The sequence below is a fragment of the Anolis sagrei genome, chromosome 3, assembly GCF_037176765.1.
Source record: "Anolis sagrei isolate rAnoSag1 chromosome 3, rAnoSag1.mat, whole genome shotgun sequence".
Classification (NCBI taxonomy): domain Eukaryota; kingdom Metazoa; phylum Chordata; class Lepidosauria; order Squamata; family Dactyloidae; genus Anolis; species Anolis sagrei.
The window spans coordinates 208,213,142-208,233,457 of NC_090023.1; the positions used below are offsets into that span (position 1 = coordinate 208,213,142).

The 20,316-nt window shown below is 36.8% G+C and overlaps 1 protein-coding gene across 4 annotated transcripts in view; it reads right to left on the reverse strand.

The window, feature by feature from the left end:
* Positions 1-20,316, reverse strand: part of VTI1A (vesicle transport through interaction with t-SNAREs 1A) — a 286,494-nt gene that overhangs the window by 171,299 nt on the left and 94,879 nt on the right. The gene's annotated exons all lie outside the window — the stretch shown is intronic.

A 20,316-nucleotide genomic window follows, 5' to 3' on the forward strand; every position in this document is an offset into this window, starting at 1 on the left:
CAGTAATAGTATTCACTTTGACTTTTAACAAATCCCTTTCACAGATACAGGAGGTTAATTGGTTGTTACCGCACAGTACAATTCAATACCAAAATTAAAGCACACTTTAAAAGAAAAAAAATAATCTTGACATACTGAAACTTATTTTAAATACATTTTCCAATACAAAAAAATTAATCAAGTTTAAATCCTGTTCATCATGCCACCTTTAAACTATATTTTCAGAGTCTATCACTTTATTCACAATTCACGGTCATATAAATCCAGATACTATTTTTCCTATAAAATGCATTATTAATATCCCTGCTATATGAATAAATGCTTAATGCAAAATTGATATACATTTCAAAAAGAACTACTGCCTTATATTGTACTAAAAAGTAACAATAGTGTATTTACAGCAAGGGGAAAAACTTAATAGGGTCAAACTTATAATACACTCACTAAAGTTACAATTAGGTACTTAAAACATATGGCACTTCTTCCAAATTCCATTATGGTAACAAACACAAAAAGATGCTGATAGCCAGTTCCCTTAAGTACATTTTCAACTTCATCTCTTACACAACGCTAAAAATGAAAACATGTTATTTGACTGGTGGCTCAATGGCGCAGCCTATGTGCCAAAAAATAGAACACACATCAGAGGACAATTTTTGCAAGAAACCAGTATAAGACAACTGAAGACAGGAAAGACAAAACTACAGGCAGCTTTTGCAAAGTTGAAACAGATAGTAATAAAAATTATATTTTGATTTCATTTCAATAGATGGTTTTCAGCTTAGAGATCAAAGCTCAACTGCACATTAGTAAGCTATCGGAATGAAAACAGGAACAGTCTATAAAAGTTATTGTAAACTATCAAGTGTTGAGACTTTATTTTGATAAAGAGTCACTTGCTTCAACATTATTTCATAACATCTTCCCTTAAAACATTTGACAATGTTCTTTGCAATGGAAAAAAAATATGTTTACTGTTTGCATCACATTGTGATAGTTCTTTATGCTGCTTTTGTAGATTTCTTTAAAAATAAAATCAACATAATATAATTCTTCAAAGAAATTAAACCTTATAATGAATAAAATATTTTTCCAAAATAGGAATTAGGGATCTGTACATTTGACACATCTGATCTAAATGCTTGGCTGATTTTTTTTTTAAAAAAAGCTCCAATCATTACAAAAAGTACAAATTCTGCAGCATTTCTAAAGCTCTTTTAGTGTTACGTACCCAGCTAAACCTAGCTGGAAGTAGATTGAAATCAATAGAATCTATTTCCATATTAACATTTATATTACTGAAGATCGAGAAAGAATTATATCCCCCTTAAGAGAGGGGAACTTTGGATTTCTCTATGTAATAATGACCTCACCAGCAAAAAGAAAATATACAAAATCATAATCAGCAAATAGTCCAAATCTCCTAAAAACTAAAAAAAAAAATTCATCATTTTCAAAAATGAAGTCTTTTTTTTACTGCTGTAGATGTGATACTCTCAGGAAAATGCTGTTTCCAAGTGCCTTTATACAATTTGCATTCTGTATTTTCTTTTACGAACTAAAGTAATACTAGACTTTCTAGAAGCAGAATATACTGGTATAAAGAATGCTCGTTCTTTGTTATGCAGAGCAACTTCTTAATCCAGACACAGAAAAGAACAATATTAAAAATTTGCTCTAAATTCCTTTTTTCTATTATTCCAGAAAAGTGACCCCACAAATTTGTTAAAGCTGAGCAAACATGAGATAAAACAGCATAGTGTTATCACAGACAATAAAAGGAGACTTAAAGTAGATTGATTAAAACAAGTGAAAAGTGGTGTATTTTGTATTCTATCTGTGTAAAAAGAGAGTATTAATTTCTATCAGTAATGCTGTATGAGGTGGGGGTTATATAATGTATCTCTATTTCAAGCTTTTCTAGTTAAAAACAAATCATTCACCAAATACTGTAATTTAAAATAATGTCCAGTAGTTTTGCATTCTGACTTCTAGTGCTACAAAGGCCTTTCATATCTATACCAAATTAGAACATAAGTAAACAAATGTATCTCATACGGATTCTTCCAGAATTTCTTCTTATTTTCTTATGTAGATCTGTTTATATTTTAAGCTATGTAGTTGGGCTCATATTTTCAATTTATTTTAATACCTTCTAAAACAACTTAAATAACATAACAATCATGACTTAACTAATATTGAAATATTTCCGATGCCAATATTGGGATGCCAAAATACCATGTTGGGAAATTGTATTACTGATATATTACATCCTGCACTAAATGCATTTATAGTTTTGTAGAAATGACAATTTGCAATTTATGACAATTTGCAATTTATCTAATGATAACTGGAAAGGACATTTTTTTTCTCCTGCTAACTATATTTTAATAATGCTCTGAATTCAGTTATATTATGTTCTCAAGTCCTTCTTCATGTCATTTACTTTATGTTTCCACTGTTACAGTGGCCATGCATCTACAATGTGCAATTAATTCGTTAACTCAAAGAGAATGTGGTCTTGTGGGCTTTATGTGTATAGTACACACACACACACACACACATATGCTACTTGGCCAAATCAAATTCCTCTTTACTCAAAACCAAGATTTCAGTCAGACACTTGAAAGTAATAGGAACAAATTAAACAAAGTTAGGAGAAAGAAAATGAAAAACTCTAGACAAAAATTACAAACGTATGTCATGAGGAATCTACTCATGACCTGAGAGGCTTACTTCTAAGCAGAAAATATAATATGTCAAAACCTTCCTCCATTCCAATAAGCATCACTACAAATTTAGTGATATAGTCAGTTTATGCATAGGCATAAATGTAAGACCCTCGGCAAAGCTGCAGACATCCCATCAAACAATTCAACTGATTTAAACATTTTGGTATTGAAAGAGCAAAACTCAGGAAGAGGTCTTCTGTCTGAAAGTTCACATAGCAGAACTGTATTTAATTCCTTTCCCCAAAAAACATTTCAGCAACGAAACACTCAGTTCATTTAGAAAGTTCTCCAGCAGTATTTGGTTTAGCATTCAAAACTGAAGGTGGTCTGCATGTTGAACTTAGCACTGTGCGGGTTATAGTCTTTGTTTGCAGTCTTAACTGGGGATTGCACCTTAGCTACCGTAGTTCAAGCGTAAAAATACTTTGTCTGCAGCACTATATACTGTTGCCAGAGACCCTCTAAATCCTTGAACCAACTGTGTCCTCTGGTGTCACAGAAGATAATGCCAATTTATTGCAATCTGTGGCTTTTTTAACTGATTAAAATTAAGCCGTAAACATGTGACAATGGAATTAGCACATTTAGAGAGTCTCTTTTCCCACATCCCATTTTACACCAGTGTGGCTGATCCTTGCAACTCTACGCGGGTGCAATTTTAATGACTTTGCTGGGTTTTGATGTTCTTAGAGAAAGCAGTGCTCGGTGTTTGTGGAGAAGGTAGATATGGAAGCTGAGAAGCTGTGATTGGAGACACAGTGACATCGTCTCTGTTTTTCGATAGGATCGGTGTCATTTTCCTCCCAATGATAAGCCAACTCACTGACAGAGCCCGATTAGGGGAAATTTTATTATAAAATTCACTTCTGTCGAATGAGGGTGGCGTGATAAACATTTCAGCCTCAGGGAAGAACTCAAAACGGATGCTCATTCTCTTTATTTATATGTATGTGTGTGGGAGGGGGTCCTTCTACCCTCCATTATTCCTCTCAAAGTCATTGTGTCTCTGTTAATATTGATGAGCAAACAAGAATTCCACTGAAAACATGTGATTTGCACGATAAAAACTTATGTATCAAAAATGGTGCTGTAATGTGGTTACAATCATATAAGTGCTCTTCTACACTGTGCAAAATGATCGCAGAAATTTGAGAATACTAACTTTAAAAAAAACTATCATGAGAAGAAAAGCTTTACAACAAAAGAAAAGCTTGGGCTGTACTAGCTTGTTTTCCATTGTGCACTTCTGTTTCTCTTTTGCTTGGAGAACTGAAAAACTGCAGAGTAAACAGGGAAAAATAGATGCTTGTGGACATCTAATGCTTGAAGATCTGCTATTGCTCCAAGGAAGAACATAAAACAAATATTGATTTTTTTTTTAAAAAAAACACAAACTAAAATATCTTTGCTTCTGTGTTTTCATAGTTCACTGAGGCTACTGTTAACTTGGCCTCAAGTGTCATATAGGGTGTATCTTTGTATACTAATAGACACTATATTCATAGTCACGGCTCATTGTGTCTAAAAAGTGTAGATACTTAGAAGACTTTGAAATCAGTGCACAAGAACACCTAGAAGAGGACCAAGTATTGGGAACAAATTTATGCCCTTCTAGAAATATAATTATCATTTTGATCACATTCAAATCTATATATGCACATATGTGGATACCGAGTTACACATCTACAACTCCTTTGTTAACATTAACTGATAATTTGCTCAAACTGATTTCATTAAAAAAAAATTGCCACTGCATCCCTTGGAATTATATGTGAGTAGACTTGAATAGGATTGTGGCATCAGGCATCCAGAAAGATATCAAGATATTGAACAGAAAACCGAAAACTATAGTCTGCTTAATTTATCTGCTTCTGATAATATTGATTTCCGAAGCAAAGGGTATAACATAGCCAATCCTGTTGATTTTTATACACAGAAAAAGGCCTCTCTGTGAAGCAGTCTCCTAAGTAACAGGGATTGCATTCAATTTGTATAAAAATTGTCTTAATGTTTTTAACTCCTATTATCTTGAGTGACAGACCCTACATATGCTGACTGCACATATGCAGTTTCCATAGATCAGCTTTCCCTCATTAGCATCTTGTAAGTTTGCATTCTAAAAAACATACATACTCTGTCACAGCAACTTTCTCAGTATCTAAAATGCCACGGTCAATTCATTTTTAACTCAAAATTCTGTATATTTCACATGAAAAGCAATTGGAGTGTGACAGATGTGTTACACAAGCCAAGTCCAAATGTCGAAGCAAACACATGGATTACCCAAACTGTTTAATGATATTTTAAGAGACAGGTTTTTTAAATTACTTCTAGTCTGCACTGCATTTTAGCAGGACAGAAACCGTACCTGCTCTTGTTCATTCTGGTCTATTTTAAAATACTCCATTACAACTGATTGTTACCACCAATTGTCCTTGATAAACTCCTTCATATGTATACAGTGTGTCACCTCATGCAGTCAAGTAGTTTGCTATATAGTGAAAAGGCAAAGAGATTACAAAACTACCTAGAAACAAACCAGGGAAGGGGGAAATGATCAGTGAAAGCAAAGGTTATCAGTAAAAGGAAAACCTAGTCTCACGGAAAGTTTTTTGTTAGGCTTTGGCTTTGGGAGCTTTTAAAAGTAACCTAGTGGTTTCAATATGTGAAATACCTCGAGGAAACACATTATCATTTGATGAGCTGTCAATTGTTCTTGATTTATTCCAAGTGCAAGATTGCACACAGCTAACAAAGGAGTAAGGATAGAAAATGCAAGGATGTGAATATACTTAATAGAATCCAAAAAACTTAAAGCTGTCAGGAGCCTACTACTACCTCTTCTACACCACACATTCACTACTAATTATTCAAGAGCAGATAACAGAAGAAAAACCTGCAGCTTCACTAGCATGCAGAAAAAAATGTGTATCAGATGCGGTGAGAAGAGAATTATGATCTTTCTCAACTAGGCAAAGTACAAGTACAATATGCAATGGAGATTTGTTACTCTTATCCCTGCCCCCCAACAAGTGAACAGTTATAGCTACAATCCTACACAAGCTTAATGCTTGTGTAGTAAAAAATTTGTTCCCATCATAGCAAATCAATAGTAGTGATTCACATTGCTGTTTAGAAGAGGTGGAGCATGATAAAATGTAAACAAAATGCTCCATGCAAGCATGTAAGAGTCTGAAACACAACCAATGGAAAGGACATAGACTTCACAAGAACTTAACACAGGGAGTATGATGTCTTATACAGGGAGGTCCAGCACACATAAAAGGAGATCTCTACACTGCTGAGAAAGTATGAAGAGGATGTAGACCATATTGTAAAACACAGATGGAAGTGCTTCTGTTGAACTACACTGCATTTATCTAGCAAAAATAAAAAAGATCTGTCTCTACTGACCATTTCTGAAAAGATGAGCTCTTGATTGGTTACTGGAAAAATTGATACAGTGGGATAGGAATAGCTGGATAATCCACTGTGGCAATGTAGTTCAGTCACACTTTAGCTCCAGTCTTCATTGGGTGGTGAGTATAAGAAGACACAAGAAAGGGATGGGCTTCTGTTGTTTGCATTTGATGTATGAGGGAGCCATGGTGAGAGCAAACCATAGATGTGAAGAACAAAAGCCCAGAGTTTTTTCCCCTTCTCTCAGCAAATCTTTTACTTAACTAGATGATGAAGACTAGAGCTGAAATAGTGCAGAGGGATATTTGAAAACTCATGTTCTATTCCTCTAATATTCCCTACAAATAAAAGATGCAAATGCCTGTGATATATTCTTTATGTTACAGCCACTAATGTATTTCCAGATGCTTAGCTACAGTTTGCAAACTGGGGCTGACCTTCCTTTTGAAAAGAATCTTCCCAGGTTATAAGCTACAAACACTTAATGAAACTTTCTACAAACAATCCCTGAGAGAGAGGAGGGGGAGGCCAAAGGAGACATGCATCTCTAAAGATTAAAATGCATGCATAGTTTTACCTGATATAATTGAAAAATTTGGAAAAAGAATAGTACCTAAGATGGTGGTGGATCAGAGCTTGCCAGTTATGGCAGCACTTAAGCGCCCATGAGCTCAGCAAGACTCAAAGTCCCAGTAGGCTTCAAAGAGGCCTTTTTTTTCATTCTAGAACTCTTTGCTTTCTAGTAAAGCTGCAACCACAATGTTCTCTCTTAATGCCACCATTTAAAAAATCAAAACACTTTAAAACAAACTGATGTACTCTTTAATATAGTCATCACATCATCACAGGACCCTTGCACCCTGCATGGTAACAACCATGGGGATGCAAACCACATCACTGTTTGTTGCTTGCTCCAGCGCTCAAAAGGGAGGGAAGAGGGGAGGGAGAGGCTCTCAATTGAGATATTGGCATCTTTGATTGACAAGATATAATCAGCTTATCTCCACGCTAATAAAGTTGATAGCCTGTGGAGCCGCTATATGCTCAGGACAGAGTGAACTTTTAGCAGCCAAAGCCTCAAGAGCAGAAACTAAGATTCTGCTTATCCAAACTAGTTTAAATCAATTCCTAATAGCCTCTTTCAATTTGATCAATCTAAAAAGATGGAAGCCTGAGTCCACTTGACTTTATGCTAGAAACATTGCTGGAAGTTTTGGAAGGACCATAGCAAAATGCTATTTATCTACAATAAAAATGTGGGTGTAAGTCAAACATTCCTGAGAAACAAAATGACCCTTCTTAACTTCTTATTCTATCATTTTCAAAGAAGTGGCTGTGCGCCGACCATTTTTCTACACAACTAATGAGGAATCTTATTTCTTAGACAATCTGTCAGGGATTTCACAAGAACCCCTCCTATTTAAAGGAATGAAACTTAGATGCCAAACCCACTGAACACAATTTAATAATCTCCTATTGGAATATTAAGGAGAACACCACCTTGAGTCTAAGAATATACCTTTTCACTAGTTGATAAACTAACTAGCCCACAAGCAGCAGAAGCCAGAGAGAGAAGTCTCAATTTCTTAAAAAAAGTTCATCACACAGAATTTTAATGAGATAACAATGAAACCTGGGATAAATCAAAATAATACTGTAAAGCAGAGCTTGGCCAAGTTGTCAAGATTGGCTTTGAGTAATCCTAATTTCAGAATAAAAAACAAAGAATCATTTAACTGGAAGGGCCATTTAGTCCACCCCCTGACATAATAAGTAAATATAACTCTCAACTCAGATACAATTCAGATAACATGAAACCATGGTTATTTCTGTTACCTATCCAATTGCACTCTATTTTTAATTGGTTGGACCCGAAACAGGTTTTCAAACAGCAATAAGTAAGTTATGGTGGTGATGATGGTGGTGATGATGATGATCATGATGATTATCATGATGATGATGATCATCATCATCATCATCAGCTTTATTTCTAGCCCCCATTTTCTCCCCATAGGGACTCAAGGTGGCTAATAATAGCATGACACAACGTAATAAAAATTTAAAATAAGGGAAATACAAAAATTAAAAAGCAATTAAATATTTGTGTCATGGATATAAAGTTAAAATAAAGTTAAAAAATAAATACAATTAAAATTACAATTAAAGCTCATCCTTCCCTCCGAAACCCTACCCACAATTTCTCAAACGGTCTACCCCTTATCATCCTGCAAATGCTTGGCAGCAGAGATATGACCTGGCTGCAAAAGGCAAGCAGGGATGGGGCCATCCTGGTCTCCCTTGTGAGGGAGTTTAAAAGTCTGGAGCAGCCACAGAAAAGGCCCCCTCCCTTTTCCCCACCAAATACACTTGAGTGGAAGGTGGGACAAAGAGAAGGTTATCCACAGATGATCGTAGATTTCTAGCAGGTTTGTAGAGAGAGATACAGTTCTTCAAATAATCTGAAAAACAGTTGCATAGCAGATATGGAAGTGAGCTTATTACACTGGCCATTAAATCTGTGATCAGTCTGGAGCAATAATGCTCTGTACTGGCCCTATAGGTAGCTACACACATCATATCCGACCTACAATGGCGGCAGGGAAGAGTTTAAATGATCCAGCTGGGCCCAAACTGGTTTGGCTTGCAGGACCGTCTCCTTACCAACCCTGTTGCCTTACCAACCTTCTTCCCCTTGGTCATGCAGGCACCTCTACCGACGTCAACACAAGGCAACTGCAACAGCCAGGAGCTCTTCTGGAGCCCTGCAGTTGTCCAGCAGCGACAAAGTGGTGACACAGGTCTGCATGAAATGCACTGAAACATATTTTGGAGTGTTGTCCAAACTCTGGAGCATTCCACAATTTTCCTTATCACAGGGTGAAACCCTGGACATAATGTACACATCCAGGGATGCCTGTCTGGTCAGTATATACCAGTGGTGGCACCCTCTCTTCTGGCATGTGACCCTTCCCTCCCCGGCTTGCTCACCCCCTTGCTCACTTGCCACCCACCCCCTGCTCATTTGCTGCTCACTGCTCACCTGCCTGCCCGTCCCCCTTGCTCGCATGCACCCTCCAAGTGCCAACCCTGCTTTGTTTCTAAAAGCTTCATTATCACTGGTATAGGCTACTGAGCTCAAGTAAATGAGTTCTGAGTGTCTAACTTCTTATTCTTACCTTGAGCAGAACCAATTAAAAATGGGTCATTTAGTCACAACTAGTTTATTTCCTACTGATTTCAATGGGTCTGCTCTACAGCTTCATAATACTACAGAAAGGTGTTTCTGGTAGGAAAACATTGGATTATCTTTGGATGCTTAGCAGTTAAGAAGCAAACACAGAGTGCAGGCCAAAACCATGGTTTGCCTATTGTACATCTGAAATGTCAATTACTCTATGAGTCCTTAGGAACAGTTATCAGAAACTATAGCCTCATACTATGTATAAAACAACCAACAGCAATATTTGAAAACTTCTTTCAGCTTTTGCATAAACTGAAAAAAATGACAGAAGAGTGTTGATAATGAATAAGAACTAATTTCAATATTTAGTATTTTTTTAATAATGGCTATTAGAGCTTTGGCATACTTATGCAAATTTACTGTAGAATGCATGAATTAAACTACATTATTTAAAAGTGTATTGTAATATAGCACCATAACTGATAAGAAAAATGGAATACTTATATCTAAATTAGTTGCTGTCTTTGTATTGTACATGAGACAAAGCAATCTTGCTGCATGTTTTGAGTTGCTCAGTGTAACCTATATAAAACTATCTGAAAATCACATTAACACGGGCTGAATAAAAATGTTTCTTGAAATTTAAGACAAGGTCTAAATGACAGCCTTCTGCAAGTTTTTCTAACTTTAAGATTTTGAGAGAAAGCTGTAAAAATCTTGTTCTGCTAACCTTTTGAAATTCTTGGAAAAGGTATCAGTAAGAATAAACATGAACATGATCCAACAGACTTTGTATATTTGGATTTTTTTTTTTAAAAAAAGAGAAACCATATGACAATTGCAATATGGTTTCTCTGCAGTAGTTGCTCAAAATTGACTGGATACTATTTTGATTTTTATCCGAAATTTAACAGCGTTATTAAATCATTATTCTGGGAAAACTCAGGTTTTGGTATACCAGTGCATATTTATGCATATGCACTTACATTAATGCTTGCTAGTGCATGCAAGAAAAACAACTAACTCCTTAGTGGTAGTTTCTCTGTATAGTCAAGTCAACAGAGTTACTTTTAAAAGGAAGCACATTTCTACTTTGGATCTATCTGTTTCTATCTGTGCAGTATATGTATTTGCTATGAATCAGTCTCACCACAATTCTGCATTCGAATGTGAAACTTTTTTTAAAAAATCCAAGACAAAGTGCTTTTAAATACACAATTAAATATGTATTGTAATCTTTTTTCTTATAATATGCATTTTACAGACACCACAAATTATTGTAATCTGTACATTTTTTGAACTCAGAACCACATTGCAACAGTAGGAAATGTAAAAGCATTAAATAACTAAATTTCTTTCTGGACAGAAGATATAGTAGATATGTTAACAAAAGCCGGATGTAGCAAGGAGAAAATACTGCTAATATCACAAATCTAATTGACCATGTGAATAGTACCCAGTGGAAAAAATTACAGAAACTTTGCAGATACTGTCTATGTCCTCCTATGAATTGATAACAAGGCAAAAAAGTAATGGAATATGGGAATTATCAATATTCATGAAGCAAATAAATAAACGGACCTGTACTGTAACTGGGAAATATATTTTCATAACATCTTGCTTTCTAAGCTTAAAAAGATAGTTGCAAACACGGACAAGGTAACAGAAGAAGGAAATGAAAACAAATCCAATTTGTTATTTATTCATTGAAATATTTGTTTATTTCCACCAGGAAAAAAATATACAAAGATAAAAATCTTTTTGAAATAAATCAATAATGTTTGGAAATGGGTTTTGAACACACACACACGATTAAGAGTCCAAAAAGGGACCAAAAGCCAAACAAAACATGGCAGTGTACGGAAACTCACAAGGGATGGACCTTGACTTCACTTGGATGAATGTTCCATAGTTGAAGTGTTGCTATGGTAGTGGGGCATGACCACTACTGAAAATCTCAAATTTGTGGCAAGATCACTGAATGGAAACAGTCTTTTTTATATGAAGTGCTAAATGGCTTGAGTCCACTCTACTGAAAAGTTAATGGGCACCACATGTCCTGTTATTGAATATTTATGCCTGATAAGAGTTTTCACTATGTACAGGCAGTCACCGAGTTACAAAAATCCAACTTAAAAAGGACTCATATTTAAGAATGGGAGTAAGACTACAGGAAGTGAGAGCAAAACTATCGCTAGGGGCCTCATCACACGAGGCAAATTAAGCATTCTAGGATGCTTTCAGGACACTTCCTCCTCGCTGCCCACTGGACACCAACACAGGACTTCTGGCAGAGCCTTGTGGAGGAAGCATTCTGATTGCGGTGCAGGAGGCTTCCATCAGAACACGAGAGACTTTGCATGTTTTGTAAAAAACTATGGGGCCAAGCCACGGCAGCAATGCTTTCGAATGTGGTACGAGGAAGCATAAGCTGTGGGTGAGATGAGGCACTGGGATTGCTGCGCTGTCCTGCTGATTCGCCATGGATGGTGGCAAATTGCACGTGGGACCTCATTCATGTGATGAGGTCCTAGGAAGGGAAATTCCCTCCTGCTGCAAGAATTATCATGGGGAAAATGTACCTCCACTAAAGTTTTATCACCAATCCTTATTTTCATGGCAAGGCCAATTTTTTTCAAAATGCAACTGTTGCAGGGACAGAAAGTGAGCTAAAATCTTCTGGACAGGGGCACAGAACGGAAAACAAACACTACAGGGGTGTTAACCCCTTCCTATGCTATCAAAAATTTAAAAAAATGTTTGGTTGGAGTTATACTTTAAAATGTACCTGTTCCTACTTACACACAAATTCAACTTAAGTACAAACCTAAAGAAACAATCTTGTTCATAACCTGGGGACTGCCTGTAGTAGGATACAGTGTGGTTGTAGATGAGTTCTGAGCTATTCCAGAAAGGTCTTTTTTGACAATAGTTCAGCCCAACACTGCTGTACATTTCAGAAGGTTTCTTATTTAATTTGTGTTGATGTTGGTGATCACCTTTTATAGAGTTTTTGTAGGCACAGAAGACTTCTGTCCTTTTCTAAAACATTAACTTGCTCCCCAGACTCCCCAGGCAACAATTTCATCAATATTTCCAGGTTCTTTTACTTAAGCAAACAAGAACACTTTATCTTCCACTTCTTCCAGCCATAATGTTCTTAATTCCTCTCATCAGCAACTCTTTAATCATTTAATATTTCACCAGTGTCCTAATTTTCGCTCTCCCTCAAAAATGTTGATTTTTATCCAAACGCTGAACACACCTATTTTGCCATCATTTTTAAAAACAATTTATTAGAAGAAAAGAAAAAAAATCTGATGAAATGAAACACCGTTGTTCAGAAGATCAGACTGACATAAATGGTTCTGCTCTGCTCAGTAGCAGCATATATTTTCTGTGAAGAACCCAAGTTCAATACCCTGCTTTTCTAGATGGAATTGGGAAAGCAAACCTGGAATTGTTGATGATAGTGCTAAAACACGGAGAGCTGGTACTAGTCAGTATTAACCAGAGATGGCAGCCATTCAAGGGACCTCACCATAACTCACCATGCTTTCCATCATAACCTCCAAGGTAGTTTTCTTGAAAGGGGAATTTTTTTTAAGTGAGAAAAGAAAAAGACTGCAAGTGATGCATGGATTTCAAACCTTGTTTATATTGAAACAGCCTGGGGGCAGGAAGGAGGATCATGCCTCATGGATAGTTGTGCAGCCTTTTCTGTAATGTTAAAAATGAGGGTGGGGAAAAGATATGGCCTAAATATCCAGTCCTTCTCCCCACCTCCGTAAAAAATAACAAGGCAGACCATCAGGTTCAACCTTCCTAAGTCCAACCTTTTCCATTCTAATACACATATCTTCTGCAAGCAAATACCTCTTTGTTTACTCAGCACTCTGACTGGTAGCAGTTGGTACACCGTGCTTTTATCATTATTATTTTGTTTTAACTATTATTTAAATGTATTAAATACATGTTTTATATGTTTTTTTTTAAAAAAACACTTTCCATTCTCTTTTGTTTTCATTATATTTTGTTTTAACTTATATTTTGAGCCATCTTGGACCTCATAATGGGAGAAACATGATATATAAATTAAACTAATGATAAATAAAGCAAAGGATTTCTACTTCTGAGCATAATGCAAACTGCACATGGAAATGAAGTCAAATCGACTCTACCACAGCAGATGAGAACAAAGCATCAGCAAGAAAAGAAAAAGAGAGGAATTTAGATTTGAGCAGGAACCTAATCCTCTAGTGGATGGGGTGGAAATCATGTAGTTCTTCAGATGTTCCAGCTGTCCTAGCCAGCATAACTAATGATGAGGAATGCTGACAGTCGCAGTCCAACAGAATTTGGAGTTCCTCACGATCCTCACTGCTGTCTAGTGGTAGCAAAACCTGAGCCAAGTGCTTTAGGAATGAAGACTAGGAAACTTAAATCCACCCCAGTTAAGAAAATACGTTGTGATTGCACCCAGTAGTAGAAGTGTAAGAGCTGTTCACAGATGCCGTGGCAAGATGCCATTGGCTTAAAGGGGTTACATTAAGGCATGTGGAATAGTCAGGATGCTCTTTATCCTGCATCTAAGCATTCCTGAGTTGATTTCCCAGCTAAAAATGTATGGACTTGATTGCCCTCCCACCACTTCCACCCAACTTTTAATACTACAGAAGAAGGAATGGTGGTTTATCACAGTTGTTCTGCTTAAAACTGACAAGTTTGCCATATTTCATTGGTTCCATTCTAAGGCATAGCAAGATGTGTTGTACCCAGGGCCTCTGGGGAAGCAATATTGGTCCTTGGTGAATCCTCATGACAGCCAGAACTAACACGACAAGTTTATTAAAAAAAATCAGAGATACCTAAGCAATAAGGAAAGTAAAACAATACCTTAAGCCTGACAAAACAGAATGCAATCTCAAAGAATCCCAACAAGGCTTTTGAGTGATGTCATTGTAGGATATTAACCGTAAATTCTAAATTATGTTTAGACTTGAAACAAATATATCACTTTAGATAAAAACATTGTAGTGGAAGCTATATAGCTTTTCTACAAACAAAAATAAAAGATTGAATATAATAAAATGTAGTAAAAAGAATTTTTCATAGTATTGAATTATACTGAGGCACATTTTCCTTTTTTACTTGGACTACCTGATCTTCAAAAGGAGGGGGGCTGTGTTCAAGGCAGATCTTGTTATTGTGAAAATAAAGATGTGAAAATCTGGATAGGCAGGTGTTCTTGTATTTACTATCATTACAATGTCCCTGTAGTGCAAACGGACAATCATTCACAGTATTTTCTCTAGGCATCCTTCAAAAATAATTTTACATTCATCAACATCCAGCACAGAGGCAGTGAAATAGTATACAGTACTAGATTTCCACATCACCCACAAATAACTAGGGTAATTTTCCAAATACAAGTATTGTGTCCACAGTAGGAATGGGGACAAAGAAGACAAGCAGCGATGAGAAACAGCATACAATATTAGTAAGTGTTCAAGCATCCAGAAAGTTTACATTTTATGAAAGAATCCCAAAACTATCCACCTATTAAATGAATTCAGAGCTTGGGAATTTAAAATAGTTGTGCTTGCAGTAATCATCTCTCCAGTAAGTATCTTGACACTGTCCACTCTTTACTCCCAAACTATTACCACTTGCATTTCTTTTCTTCTCTCCCTTTATCCCATCGAATTGCTCAACTATGTGAACAATGATCCCTGGGGAACTGCCATCACAATAACTCCTGGAAAGTAGTTTACAACTTTATAACAATTCTCTTCCAAATTAGCTCAATGAAATCTGGAAAATGGTGGCTATCACAGAAATGCTATCATTTAATCTAGAACTAGAGCTCTGCTGCCTTTAAAGATTACATTTCTTTCACCCCAGTGATAACTTGTAACTAATACACAGGGGGCTTCAGCTTGCTCCTGTTTCTCATTTGGCTCCAAGGTCTTCATATTAATATAGACTAAGGGAAAGGAAAGACATGATAAACCATATTACACCCCCTCCATCTTGGATTTGGATAACAGATTTAGGACAAAAAAAAAAGCAAGAGATGTTTTCCTAATGATATGGGCACACTACAATTTATGCAAACTTGATTGCTTGGCTATCTCATAGACCAGCAAGGGAAATGGGTCAGGATGCTACTTGGATTGAAAAGGTGATTAATTCTTTGGGTGCTCAGCCAGTTCACCTTCACATCAAGTCCTCTCCTATACATGCCTGTTCCCTAAGGGGGTTACTAAAAAGCATGATAAACAAGACATAACATAAATTTGATTTAATTATTTCAAAGAGACCCCTACATAGCATGTTGCTATAATTTTATAAAAGTAAATGCAAACTTTATTTTACAAAATTATGTTTTGCAGTTTCCTAAAGGCATACAATGGCTGAAAGAGAGAACCAAGTCCTCTGTCCTCCAAGTTCCATTGAAAATAGTTCCTTATAAAACAGATTCAGGACCTTATCACACACCATTATACCCTTGTCTCTGACGGCTTTTGCGGATTCATGCCTATGGGTATTACCACAAGGTGTACTGTTTGTTTTGTAGACACTCATAGGCAAAAAAATCTGCCACTAGTACATTTTGTAAAATGGGTGGCAATCAACTTTACGCAAGTCTGGGGCATGTTCTTTTGTGTATGATTGTATACCCAGATGCAGTTCAAATGCAGCTTGCAGTTTGTGCCAGTGCTGTATCTTCTGGGACATGCTGGGCGGTGGTCTTTTCATTCAGCTCAATTCTCCATTGCCGAAACAGCCAGCAGTACACTTCTAGTGGCTGTCAGAGAAAGACCCTGAGTAAAGTTATACATGTTTTTTTTTTTGCTTTCCCTTAATTCTTTCTTTTTAATTTTTTTAAATTGTGCAGCTCCATATTAACAAAACAATGTTCTAACAACTCTCCACTGGGACAACGGGCAAGACAAAACATTGGATGGATTGGAAGGAGTCATCCCTCTGTCATGTGATTAAATCAAAGATGCATTATTTTATTAGATACAGGCAGGAGAGTGTTTGTGATGGGATCGGTATGTTTCCAGTCCTCACTGAGCCATCTTAAAACATTGGTTGCCAACTTAAAAGACGTTTTCCACAGAGTGTGTGATAAGGTCCTCATTTCTGTTTGCCTTGAGTACTAAATTAGATTCTTGCATGGTGAAAACAGGATTAAGAGAACACTTACGTAAAAACCAATGCAGTTACAAATCGGATTCACTGAAATCAACAGGATATGCTTCCATGTAGAAACCTTTAGGATCAGCCTATAAATCATTTATGGGATTTTAAAATTGGAATATCAAAGTGATATATATGAAGGAATATTGTTCAGACATTTGAATGCTGCAGTAGGCATTTTACATGCATCAAGATACCCACAATTTAACACTTACATTTCGATGTAAAAAAACTAGACAGAACACAGAAGTGCTGCAATTAAATACAATTTGAATCACATTGTTCCTTTCAAACTTCTTTACAGTAGCATCTTAACTTTCACACCTGCCATTATTGTGTAAACAGATAGAATCTATGTATGCTAATGATTTCAAGAATCATTTCCACACAATTCCGGATTGGCTCATTTATCCATTATATTTTTATGAAGAAATGTTGCACCTGAAATATATTTTGTTCTAACAGATGACATGAGAGAAAAATAAATAGAACCTTACTTTAAATGAATAATACTACAAATTCTACACAACTAGAGTTATTTTGATGAAAAGGGATACATCATACACTTTTCATCTATTATTTCTGAATGTGCAATAGGCACTCTTCCTCTTCTTGGGATTGAAATGTTTTGACATTATGCTCTCTATGTGGTAGTACAGATAATGCTAAAATGGAAATAAATGGAGTGATAATGAAGAACAAAATGTCTTGCATTTCCTAGCAGTCATACCTGGCAAATTAACAAGTTGGTATTGACTTTTCTTTTAGATCAATAACAGCATTTATTGATCTGAAAAGTTAATACTGACTGAGGTCAATATTAGATCTCGAGGGTCAACGATTCTGGATACTTGTTTATATTTCCTACACATATATACATATGTCATAGGTAAAGCAGTTTTTAAAAAGCGGGATATTTCTATGATACAAAAAAAGAAGTAACAAGTGTCAAAGAAATATTTCCTAAATCACTGAGATATATTCATTAAAGATCCAGAATTTATTGCAATTCCTGGTTTTGTATGTTGGAGGGAAAGCTTGCTTCCTCACTTAGTGTCCACATAATATGCACAAGTTAAAGGAATATAAAAAGTGCAATGTTTAACATTTTAAAAGTCTCAATTTTATTGCGGGGAAAACGACTGAAACCGTCTTCAAATGGCAGTTGAGGCCATAATATTATATAATAATACTAATACTAATAATAAATATTTATATCCCACTTTTCTCCCACGAAGAAACCCAAAGCAGCTTCCAACATATTAATATTGTACAAACAACAATCCAAACACACATATAAGACAAATTTTAAAAATCAATAAACATAAAAACAACTTAAAATAAAACAATTTTAAAAGCAATATACATTAATGTGGTCTCTTGTTGGGTTATACTGCACTTCGCTCCAGCCGGTAACATTTTTGGCATTTCCTGACACTTCAGTCTGGATTTCTTCGCTGAAGGCCTACCTGAACAGAAAGGTTTTTAGCTGCTTTTTGAAGGAGGAAAGGGAGGGAGCTATCTTAATTTCCTTGGGGAAGGTATTCCAAAGGCTAGGGCAAGCCACTGTGTAGGTCCTCTCCCTCGTCGCCACCAGCTGCATTTGGGACAGTTGCGGAAGTGAGAGGAGGACCTCCCCTGACAATCATAGGGATTGGGCAGGTTGATATTAATGCGCTGGGGAACATCATAAATGCTACATCATAGGCATACTCCAGAAAAAGATGTACTACACATTACACTTCAGAGATACTCTCTCACAGATGGAATACGTATATGGCATTTTATCTACAGCATGTGCTAATGGACATGGACTTGGATTGCTTTTTAAAGTGGGTTTAGAAAAATATATTCTTTATAAATAAGTTAGATGTGGAAGCTCCACATTCAGATGTTGCATAATGCTGAATAGCACTTGTAAAGAGCAAAGCAAATAGCAAGAGAAAACAATTGTCTACTAGTAGCATTTCCATTGATGGATATCGGTCGAAACTTGTCTGTATGACCTTTCCTTAATCCTGTATGCCTCCAATATTTTTTTCATTGTCTCTAAAGAAGCTTCTAACTGTCTGGTTTGGGAAGTTGGTTTAAGAGATCTTTTTTTTTTTTTTTTTTGAATGGCGGTATTTGGAGGGAAGAAGTATGTATAAATGCTATAGCCCTTTAAAAGTTTCACACATCCAATCCCTCTTGATAACCTTTGGAAAAGTCTGGTTACATACAGTGCAATCTAAATAAATTTATACACATAATAAAAGTGAAAATATGTCTGTGTGTATGTGGCTGGGGTGTCCATTTACACAGACAGGTTCCCACTTCCACAAATAGCTATAACTCCCACTACACAGGAAACACCAATAGAGGGTTTATAGCAAGTGCCATGAACATGTCCAAGAGCACTGCCAATGTCCTCCACAAACACAATACTGTCTCTGATCCAAGTGAAGGTTTTCATATGGGGACAATTTCATCCTAGATTTTATGTGTTCTTTCTACACAGACATCCCAGTGTTTCTTACTCTCTCCTGGTGTGGAGTTTGCATGATCCCGCCCACTGTCTCTCCCATAATTGCATTCATTGACCTTGCAAAGGCATTCAACACAGTGAATCACAGTGCTCTCTGGACCATCCTCCAAAAAACTGGGTGCCCTAACAAATTTTTGAACATTCTGCAGCTCTTCCATGATGAAATGATGGCAACAGTCTTGGAGAGCAATGGCTCCCAAAGTGACCCATTTTAGGTGGATCCGGTGTCAAAAAGAAATGTGTTATTGCCCCAACTTTATTTTCCATCTTCATCACTATGAACGTAGAGAAAATCATCTATTGGACAGATGGCAAGCTATTTAACCTCAGCAGACTGAACTCCAATATGCTGATGAAAACATCGTCTCTGTGCATTCAGACGAAAACCTACAAGCCACTCTGAACACCTTCGCAGAGGCAGACGAGAAGCTCGGTCTGTCATTGAACATCAAGAAAACCAAAGTGCTCTTCCAGCAGTCACCAGTCAATCCCTCTCCAATGCCAGAAACACAGCTTAATGGTGTAACATTAGAAAATGTTGACCATTTCCGCTACCTTGGCAGCCACCTCTCCACAAAAGTCAACATTGACACTGAAATAAAACACCTCCTGAGCTCTGCGCGTGCAGAATTTTTCCCAATGAAGAACAGAGTGTTTGAGGACCGGGACATCCATAGGGATACCAAGGTGCTTGTTTACAAAGTTATTATCCTCCGAACCCTGCTATATGCCTGCGAGATGTGGACTACCTACAGATGTCACATGCAACTCCTGGAACGATTCCATCACCGTTGCCTCCAAAAAATCCTGCAAATCTCTTGGGAAGACAAGCGGACAAATGTCAGCGTGCTGGAAGAAGCAAAGACCACCAGCACTGAAGCGATGGTCGTCCATCAGCTCAGCTGGATCGGCCACGTTGTCTGGATGCCTGACCACCGTCTCCCAAAGCAGTTGCTCTACTCCAAACTCAAGAATGGAAAACAGAATGTTGGTGAGCAGGAAAAGAGATCGGTTCAAAGCCAACCTTAAAAGCTCTGGCATAGATGCTGAGAACTGGGAAGCCCTGACCCTTGAGCACTCCAGTGCTGTAGAATTTGAAGAGGCACAAATGGAGGGTGAAAGAGAGAAAAGTGGCAAGAGGAAGGCATATCAAGCCAACCCCGACCAGGACTGCCTTCCACCTGGAAACCAATGCCCTCACTACAGGAGAACATACAGGTCAAGAATAGAGCTCCACAGTCACCTAT